General features: G+C 37.1%; 1 pseudogene; it reads left to right on the plus strand.

Moving 5' to 3' along the window:
- Positions 1–637: 637 nt before the first annotated feature.
- Positions 638–1,884, plus strand: LOC101338244 (lupus La protein homolog pseudogene; annotated as a pseudogene).
- Positions 1,885–9,845: the final 7,961 nt, after the last annotated feature.

The raw sequence follows: 9,845 nt of genomic DNA on the forward strand, positions 1-9,845 counted from the left end.
GGTATTTGGAGGGGGTGCCTTTCAGAGGTGATTAGGTCATGAGGACTGAGCCTTTCATAAATGGGATTAGTAACTTTATAAGAGAGATCCCTCACCCCTTCTGCCATGTGAGGACACAGTAAAAATAAGGGTCTATAAACCAGGAAGTGAGCCCACACCAGACACTGGATCTGCCAGCACCTTGATCTTGGACTTCACAGCCTCCAGAACTGTAAGAAATAAATTTTTGTTGTTTATAAACCACCCAGTCCATGGTATTCTGTTAGAGCAGCTCTAGTGGACTAAGACAAAGGGTACAGCTTATAAAGTTGGGTCTGGCAATAACTTACTTCTAAGTTTTCAGGATAGCTAGCACATTGCCAAGGCCATCATTAGTGCTCAGTTCATCTGATTGATTAATTGGTTCAGCTGATACTTACAATTGCTCCCTGAAGCTGACTAAATAAATATTAGAACACAGGGAAAGTGAGGCACAGAGAGGTTAAGTGACTTGTTTAAAATGACACAGTAAGGCCCGAAGCCCCACCCACCCTGGCTGCAAGGGTTGCCGGGACAACCCCCATCTTCTTTAGGTGTGTTGCGCAAGCCGCCAGGCGCTGGGGAGAGGAGACGTTGCTGTCGCTGTTAGTGACCTGTGGCATGTCTCTGTGGGACCGGGAACTTAAAGATAGCCAGAATGGCAGAAAATGGTGATAATGAAAAGATGGCTGCTCTGGAGGTCAAAATCTGTCATCAAATCGAGTATTATTTTGGTGACTTCAATTTGCCACGCGACAAATTTTTAAAGGAACAGATCAAACTGGATGAAGCCTGGGTACCTTTGGAGATAATGATAAAATTTAATAGGTTAAACTGACAACAGACTTTAATGTAATAGTAGAAGCATTGAGCAAATCAAAGGCGGAACTCATGGAAATAAGTGAAGATAAAACTAAAATTAGAAGATCTCCAAGCAAACCCCTCCCTGAAGTGACTGATGAGTATAAAAATGATGTAAAAAACAGATCTGTTTATATTAAAGGCTTCCCAGTTGATGCAACCCTTGATGACATAAAAGAATGGTTGGAAGATAAAGGTCAGGTACTAAATATTCAGATGAAAAGAACATTGCACAAAGCATTTAAGGGATCAATATTTGCTGTATTTGATACCATTGAATCTGCTAAGTTTGTCGAGGCCCCTGGCCAGAAGTACAAAGACACAGACCTGCTAATACTTTTCAAGGAAGATTACTTTGCAAAAAAAAAAATGAAGAAAGAAAGCAAAATAAAATAGATGCTAAATTATGAGCTAAACAAGAGCAAGAAGAAAAACAAAAGTTAGCAGAAAATGCTGAAATGAAATCTCTAGAAGAAAAGATTAGCTGCTTGCTGAAATTCTCGGGGGACTTAGATGATCAGACATGTAGAGAAGATTTGCATATCCTTTTCTCAAATCATGGTGAAATAAAATGGATAGACTTTGTCAGAGGAGCCAAAGAGGGAATAATTCTGTTTAAAGAAAAAGCTAAGGAAACACTGGATAAAGCAAAAGATGCAAATAATGGTAACCTACAATTAAGGAACAAAGAGGTCACCTGGAAAGTACTAGAAGGAGATGTGGAAAAAGAAGCATTGAAAAAAATAATAGAAGATCAACAAGAATCCCTAAACAAATGGAAGTCAAAAGGTCGCAGATTTAAAGGAAAAGGAAAGGGAAATAAAGCTGCCCAGACTGGGTCTGCTAAAGGAAAAGTACAGTTTCAGGGCAAGAAAACTAAATTTGATAGTGATGATGAACATGATGAAAATGGTGCATCTAGACCAGTAAAAAGAGCACAAGAGAAGAAACAGACAAAGAAGAACCTGCATCAAAACAACAGAAAATGGTGCTGGAGACCAATAATTTAGTAAACATTTTTTATTCATTTTAATTATATTTTAAGCTGCTTTTGTCTTTGGAGGCTTTTAAAAAGAAAAACAAATGAGGTCCACTTCAATGTCCACCTGTAAGAAAGGAAAAGTTTTTTTGTTGTTTAACTTGTCTTTTTTTTGTTGTTGTTATTGTTATCCAAATGAGTATTTTTTAATGTATAATTCTGTTTGTGTTCTTTCAGATTATTCAAGTATCAAAAGAAACATTCTTCCACTAAATTGCCTTTGTAATATGAGGATGTATTAGTACAAAGTAATAAAATGTATACTGCATAAAAATAAAATTAGTTTATATAAAAAATCTTTTTTTTAATTAAAAAAAATAATATGACATGGTTTGCAGCAGATCTAAGACTAGAAACCTAGTTCATTTCTTTTTCACCTATTCTAGTCTTTGTAGAATTAGCATTTCACAAAGAAAGGTCTCACAGCAAAGATGAAATAAGAAGACTGCCTGTTGGTTTTAGAAAGTCAAGGCACTCCTATGGCTTACTCAGTAGAAGTAACCCATGGTTTCTTGGGTGATGATGAGTCCTTAACTGTGTGCAGGCCCTGTGAAGAGATGGTAATAATAATAGATAACACCCATGGGCATTTTCCTGAGTGTCTGGCTCTGTTGTAGGTTTTTGTATACTTTACCTCACTGTGTCCTCACAACAACTTCTCAAGGCAGGGCTCTGAGTTGGAAGACAAAAGCTGAAACTAGAATCCCTACTGAGAAATGCATTCTTCTAAAAGTATTAGACTTACCCTTTCAAAAAAGAGAAATTATAATTAAGTGTTTATGAATAGGAGAATCTCAAAGTCCTATGCTCTCCCCATTGGATGGTAAGCATGGTGCTACCAATATGACCTCATAGTATAGGAATCAAGTCTGTGCATTTTGCTTGTTGGTTTAAAATTCAGTTAGGTGACCCTGAATTTCTAGCTCAAGTCAAAATCCATAATTTTACTTGCCAATATGGCCACCTGGATGAACCCATAGTTTCCTCATACAGAAATTTTGCAGATTGATTTTTTTTTTTTTTACCTGTTGAACATAGCAAACCTCTTCAAAACATAGTAGCTTAAAACAACAATCATATATTTTTAGCTCAGTATCCTGCTGGTGGGTAATTTAGCTTGGGCTAAACTGGGCAGTTCTGATCTTGCTGGGATCAGCTGATTTCACTCATGTGGCTGAAGTTATCTGGCAGTTTTCGGGGGGCTGATTGGTCTAGAAGGGACTTTGCTGGTGTGGTAGATTGAATAATGCCCCCCCCACTACCAAGATGCTCACTTCCTGGTCCCTGGAACCTGTGAATATATTATTTTATATAGCAAAAGGGATTCTGCAGGTGTGATTAAGTGAAAGATCTAGAGATGGGGGAGTATAGTGGATTATCCAGGTGGGTCCAGTGATATCATCACAAGTGTTCTTATGAGAGGGAGGTAGAGGGAGATACTGCTACAGAAGAGAAGAAGGTGATGTGATGACAGAAGCATAGATTGCAATGATGAACTTTGGAGATGGAGGAAGAGCCCATAAGACAGGGGATATAGTCAGACACTAGAAGCTGAAAAAGCCTCTCCTCAGAGCCTCAAGAAGGAACCAGAACTCCTGACACCTTGATTTTAACTTAGCAAATCTGATTTTGGACTTCTAACCTTCAGAATTGTAAGAGAATATTTTTTTGTTGTTTTAAGCCACTAAATTTGTGGTAAATTTGTTATAGCAGCAAAAGGAAACGAATACAGCTGAGATAGCTGGAATGACTGGGGCCCCTCTCCAAATACATGTTCTTCCTTCCTGCCTTCCCTCCTCAATGTCCATCCTACCCTCTAGCCATACTGAACTGCCAGCAGATCCTATAGCATTGCCATAAAATCTAGAAACATAGATAAGTTTTTTTTTTATTTACTTCTGAACACCCAGGCTTACTTTTTTATGGGCTACGTTAAATGTGAAGATTTATTCAGTGAAAATCAGAGGTGTAATTCATCTAAAGCAATGAATCACAGATGCATATGCAAAGATTGATGGAAGTACTTCATTAATGCACTGTATTCATTGTAATTTTGTGCAGCCCATTTAACTGCACTATTAGTAAGGAGTGCCACATAGAACGTACCATGTGATGTTTTTGAATATGCCATGTATTTTAATGTAATATCAATAATTCATTTGTAAACATTTATATGTACATTTGTCAATGTTTCCAGACATTATGGACACCATATATAATGCCCGTGATGTTCCATGCTTCCCTGTGTGAGATGCCCTGTCCCCCCTTGATGGCTTTACTATATCCTAATTTTCCTTCAGTACTTGGATCAATTAATTTCTTTATGAAACACTTCCCTATCACTCAATCCTAGTGGCTACACTGCCATCAAACCTCCTCCTTATTCCCTTGATCTTTTGAATTTAATAAAGTGTAAAATGAAATGTATTCTATAAAGGATTAATACAGGATACATACCTTAAGCAAAAGTTGACTTCAACATGACAGATGCTAATATCTCAGGGAAGGTAGAAACAAGTCTAATTGGGGATAAATAAACAGAAAAGCTAGTCCTCTGAGAGTTAAACTGTCCACAAAAGGTAGATAAGCTCCTCTCAGATAATAGAGAATTACAGAAGTTAAATTATGTGCTTGAGAGAAGCAGTCAATGAAGTCTGTCAGCTGGTTAAAAATAAACCTAGAGATGTCGTCACTATAAATTTATTTTTTATCTAGGGTCTTTCCTTTCCCATTTAAAATCATTCTCAAATCTTACATTTTCTATGAAGTCTTCATCTACTAATATGCATCTCTGTTCAATTATCTGTACTTTACCCATTTTTTTCTTTTTTCATAAGCATTGGGGGCAGAGTCCTGCTTTATCTCTATGATATTTTCATAAAGTGCAGGGTGCATTCACAAAGCTTCATATATAATCATAATAACAATAATCTGTATTACAAATGACAGACATAGAATTGCTATTCCATACCTCAAAATCTCAAATCAGAATAAATAAATCTCTATGCATTTCATTAAAACATTTCTCTCAAATCTGGTTTGTGGAACATAGATAACAATCTGCCTATCCCTGCAATGGTTTTTTTCATTGAAAATGTGTCTAGCAATTTCTAATACGTGCTCACACAAACTTAGTTTGCATTTAGTAAATAAAGTCAAATGTTTTATAAAAACAGTGAATTGGTTTTATGTTTCATCCGCTTGATGGAATATTACATAGCCATTAAAATGATGAATGTGCAGACTATCCAGGTACATGAAAAACAATATACTGTGAGAAAAGTAATACACAGTGTGATGATATGATCCTATTCATTGTGTGCATTGTTTGTTATATGTAAAGCTTGGAAGAGGCCACAGAGCAGTATAAATAGCTGTTTTCCTAGGAAGCTACTGTATGTTTTTTCATATTTGAATTTTTTAAAACAAGAGTATTTAGGTTGGGATTAACATATACACACTACTATATATAAAATAGTTAACCAACAAGGACCTACTGTATAGCACAGGGAATTATACTCAATATTTTGTAATAACCTATATGGGACAAGAATCTGAAAGAGAATATGTATAACTGAATCACTGTGCTGTACACCTGAAACTAATACAACATTGTAAATCAACTATACTTCATTAAAAATACAGTATTTATTGAAATAAACTTTTACCATACCAGACATATAGATTCTTATAATTTATGTTATGTCCATACAGATAAAAAGGGAAGTTTAAAGGCAGTTTCTTATCTGTAAAATGAGGACATTGGTTAAAATCATCTCTGGGCTTCCTTTGATCATTCAAAATCAGTCATTCATGACGATATTACTAGGAAGGAGGTTTTCCTCTTTATTTTCATGACTGCAAGAGGAAATTACAAACACTGTCTTTTAGAGTCAGGTGGCTTGTTTGAAATCATCCCTCCACCTCCAAATAGTCATTGAATATTTGACCTGGGACAAGTTGCTTAGCCTTCCTAAATCTTGGTCTCTTCACCCATAAAATGGAGGTAAGAAAACTTTCCCTTATAATATTCTAGAGAGGACTAAATGAGAAAAAGCATATAAAGCAAGTGCTTTGCTCAGAACCTGGTATGTATTAAGCTTTCAATAAAAGTAGTTATCCACACATATCTTGAGGCCATACCTGATGTACCGATAATTTATTTTTTCAAAGAAAAGCCCAATGAAAGAATATGCCTAAGAATAGTACTCTGCAACATTTAGGCCATTCTCGATGAAATCTCAATCAACAGGGAGTTTCTTTTCTTTTCTTTAAAAGAAATGATTTCATATATTCAAACTTAATTCATAACGAAAGCAGGTTTTTGCATGATGCCCGTAGTAGGTGACCTTTCTGCCGACGGGGCTTTGTGATAGAGTTGCAGGTATCCTGAGAACACATTGAACATTTTGTGAATTGATTCCTTTTGGTGAAAGGCAGTGGAATTTGGGACTAAAGTCTTTAGACTAGATGAAATGTCAATCACGGTGCATTCAACATTTAAATATTTGAATAGATCACTTGTGAGCTTTGTCATTCTCTTCTCCATCCTTCTTCTATAAAGCGCATCTAAAATGCTGGGTCTGTATTTTGAGTGTGTCTTGTGTTCCCATCCTGACTGTAAGGTTTAGTATAAAGGTGCAGTGAAGAAAAACAAACAGGTAATCAAAAGAATGATTAAAATATGGTCAGATTTCTACATAATTTATATGTCTTGCACATCTGTCTTAGCCTCATTGTCAATAGGTTTAGAAAAACCCTCCAACTTACTAAGAGGGTGCAATTAAAGGCTTTTTGAAACCATGTAAGGGAAAGACTTTTTCTCATCTTTATTATAAAGGTATACAGCTCTCTGTCTTATAGGGAAATATTTAACCTATCCTTACCTCTGTGAGGCCCACTCAGAGAACAGGTAAGAATTTTGAAACAAACCTCTGGCTCTCCAGAATTGGCAATCTCTGATATGTGAGGATCGATTTTAAAGACTATGACTTGCGTGGGGTTAAATAATCTTGGCTTGTTAAATAATGAGGACTTTACTTAGGGAGAACATAGATGGGTTCAAACTAGCCAATGTTAGAACTAGCTTCTTGAAGCTTCTAACAGGTGAATTTAAGACAAAGGAAAAGCTATTGTGTAGCTTTTGTAATCTGCCCCCTCTCTTCAGGCTAGGTTACTGCTCTCTTTTCAGCTCCCATAATTCACTGTATTGTAACAATCTGTCTTCAGATCATAGCATGGATTCTTTGAGATTAAGGACCAAGGATTGATTATTCATCTTTGTTCACCTAGCATCTGGTTCCTAGGACACTAAACATAACCATATGACTACCTCAAAAAGTAGAGAAGTCAACATTTTAATTAGGTTCAGGATATGATTTATCTGTAGTGACTTAAGGAGAGAACATAGGCTTCACTGGTTGGTAGCTATTAGAACTACCACCATGATTTGCAAGAAACCATCTTTTGTGCTTCTGTCAGGAGCAGAACTGTGCTGAATGGAGTATTTTTGTAACCCTGGACTCTTTTCTGAGCTATGGCTTTAAATAATTCTTTAGGTTGATGTCCAGCAGCTTGGAATATCCGTGTAATGCACAGCATTTATCTGGCTTGCACAATAATTAGCAACCATTTAATTTTTTTGGACCTCAATTCCATCACCTAGAAAGTGAGGCCCTGGGACTAGATTGACTTCAAGATAAGACTCCACTCTCTGTATGTTTTTACCTGGTGATCAATGGTTAGATTTTTAGGGCCACATGCTGTTTTTATAAGAATAGGTTCTCCTCTCCACCACATCATAACACCTTGATTTTAGTATCCCACTCAAAACAAAAGTAGAGAGCAAAGAAAAAAGTTGTTTTCTAACTCAGTACTAAAATAACAGGGGCAAGACTGAAAATAAGTAGCTAAGAAAATTGCTTTTTGTGTCGTATATTTGTTTTTCAAGTTTGCCTATTATAACTCCTTTTTATTTTCAAGAAAATGCCATCAAATTGGAAGCCTTTCTATTTCCTGCTGGCTCCCTTTTTCTTTTTCCTTCCATCTCCTGCCAGAGACTGTGTACTGAAAGCAATTGTAATGGATGTAACTAATGAAGGGCTGCGTACGTGCACCATTATTTTACGACCAGGAGCTCTTCTAGATCTCTTCTAGACTTTTCTCCTGATTGCTGCAGAGTTTTTGTTTTTGTTTTTGTCTTTTTGCGGTACGTGGGCCTCTCACTGCTGTGGCCTCTCCCGTTGCGGAGCACAGGCTCCGGTCATGCAGGGCCAGCGGCCATGGCTCACGGGCCCAGCCGCTCCGCGGCAGGTGGGATCCTCCTGGACCGGGGCATGAACCCGTGTCCCCTGCATCGGCAGGCGGACTCCCAACCACTGCACCACCAGGGAAGCCCTGCTGCAGAGTTTAATCACTCTGTATTGTACTAGTTTTCCCATGTGTGAAATGGACAGGGATCTAGCATGCATGTCTCTGGATACTGCTGTTATGTATACCTTAAGTGATCGATACTTGTCTATCATATTACCAATTATCACATTACCAATCACTCTTCTTGTCATTATCATCATCATCATCATTTTCATTAAGAAAGATGAAGTAATGAGCTCCCCAGATGTGAGAAAAAATATGTTTCTTAAATTCCTCTGAACACTTTGCAAGCTCCCATTCCTATTCTTGGCAGCCTCTACTTTACAGAGCAGTATCAGTAGGTCAGAAAAGAAGTTCAGGGCAGAAACTACCTGTGTTAGACTTCTAGTGATCCAAGACTAATTTTGTTTTAAAATTAGTACCAACAATGAAAATCAAATACAAACAAGGGATGGAAACTGAAAGATAATTAAAGGTAATTCAAGGAATCTAGAAATATAGGTCAAGTGGAAATAAAGGGAAGAGAGATCCACCCAACAAATAGAATGCGAGTGCTTGGGAAGAAAAAGAAATGGTGAATCAAGGTAAACCTTCCCTTAAAAAGACAGAGAAAAATGAAAGAGAATTTTTTTTTTTTTATGAAACAGGCTGAAATAATGGATGACATAGATTCTATTTGCAGTTCTCCTTGGAACATATTACCTGTGTTGAATCCATGCTACAAATTCTCTCCTGAGAGGCAGCCAATATAGTGACAATAATCCCAAACTAGGTCCCATGCCTGAATTTATCACTAAATATCTGAGTGACCACGACCAAGTTCTGAGATCCTGCCATGGGTAGGTACTATGGTGATATTCAAAATGCAGCATTCCTCGGCTACTTTCCAACTTAAACATGTGAATATTTTTATTAATCAGAAAATAGAAAGGAGTGCCTTGGATGCTGCTTAATTTAAATTTAGAAACAGTTTCTTTCAAGTGAATGTTCAAGATTCCAAGGCAATAATTTAGGAAAGGATATGCCCATTGGAAGAAGAGATGAGAACACATTTTAAAGGTCAAGAACGTATAACGTTGTATTGATTCTAGCAGCCCTCTGAGGCCCCATATGGGCCATAGTTGACTATATTAAATACAAACAGTTTCTCAAGCACTGGAGAATTTTGATTGCAAAACGATGACCTGGTATTGTTCTGGGCTGTAAGGTAGTTTCAGATCAATGGGAGGTCCCAGTGTTTAATGGTTGGGGGTGGAGGGTGGAGTGCGGAGGTGATGTGTGATGTGTGAGAGTGTATCTGTATCTGTATGATAGGGTGAAGTATGAGGACTGTTATTTTTTAGACTTAATGCCTGGTCTTTTCACTGTTTTCCTTCCCTGCTCTTCTTCTAAGATATCTGGGAAGATATGCTAGTGAATCATTTTTATGTTGGGGATGGGGACGGGTAGAGAAGTATCCTGGAAGCCAATTGGTTACAAAAAATTTTAACATCTCTAAAAGCACAATCAAGGAACTAATCATTGTTATCTGAAATCTTAGTTAAGTATGTTAAAC

This window comes from Tursiops truncatus, chromosome 4, assembly GCF_011762595.2.
Source record: "Tursiops truncatus isolate mTurTru1 chromosome 4, mTurTru1.mat.Y, whole genome shotgun sequence".
In the NCBI taxonomy this organism is placed as follows: Eukaryota; Metazoa; Chordata; class Mammalia; order Artiodactyla; family Delphinidae; genus Tursiops; species Tursiops truncatus.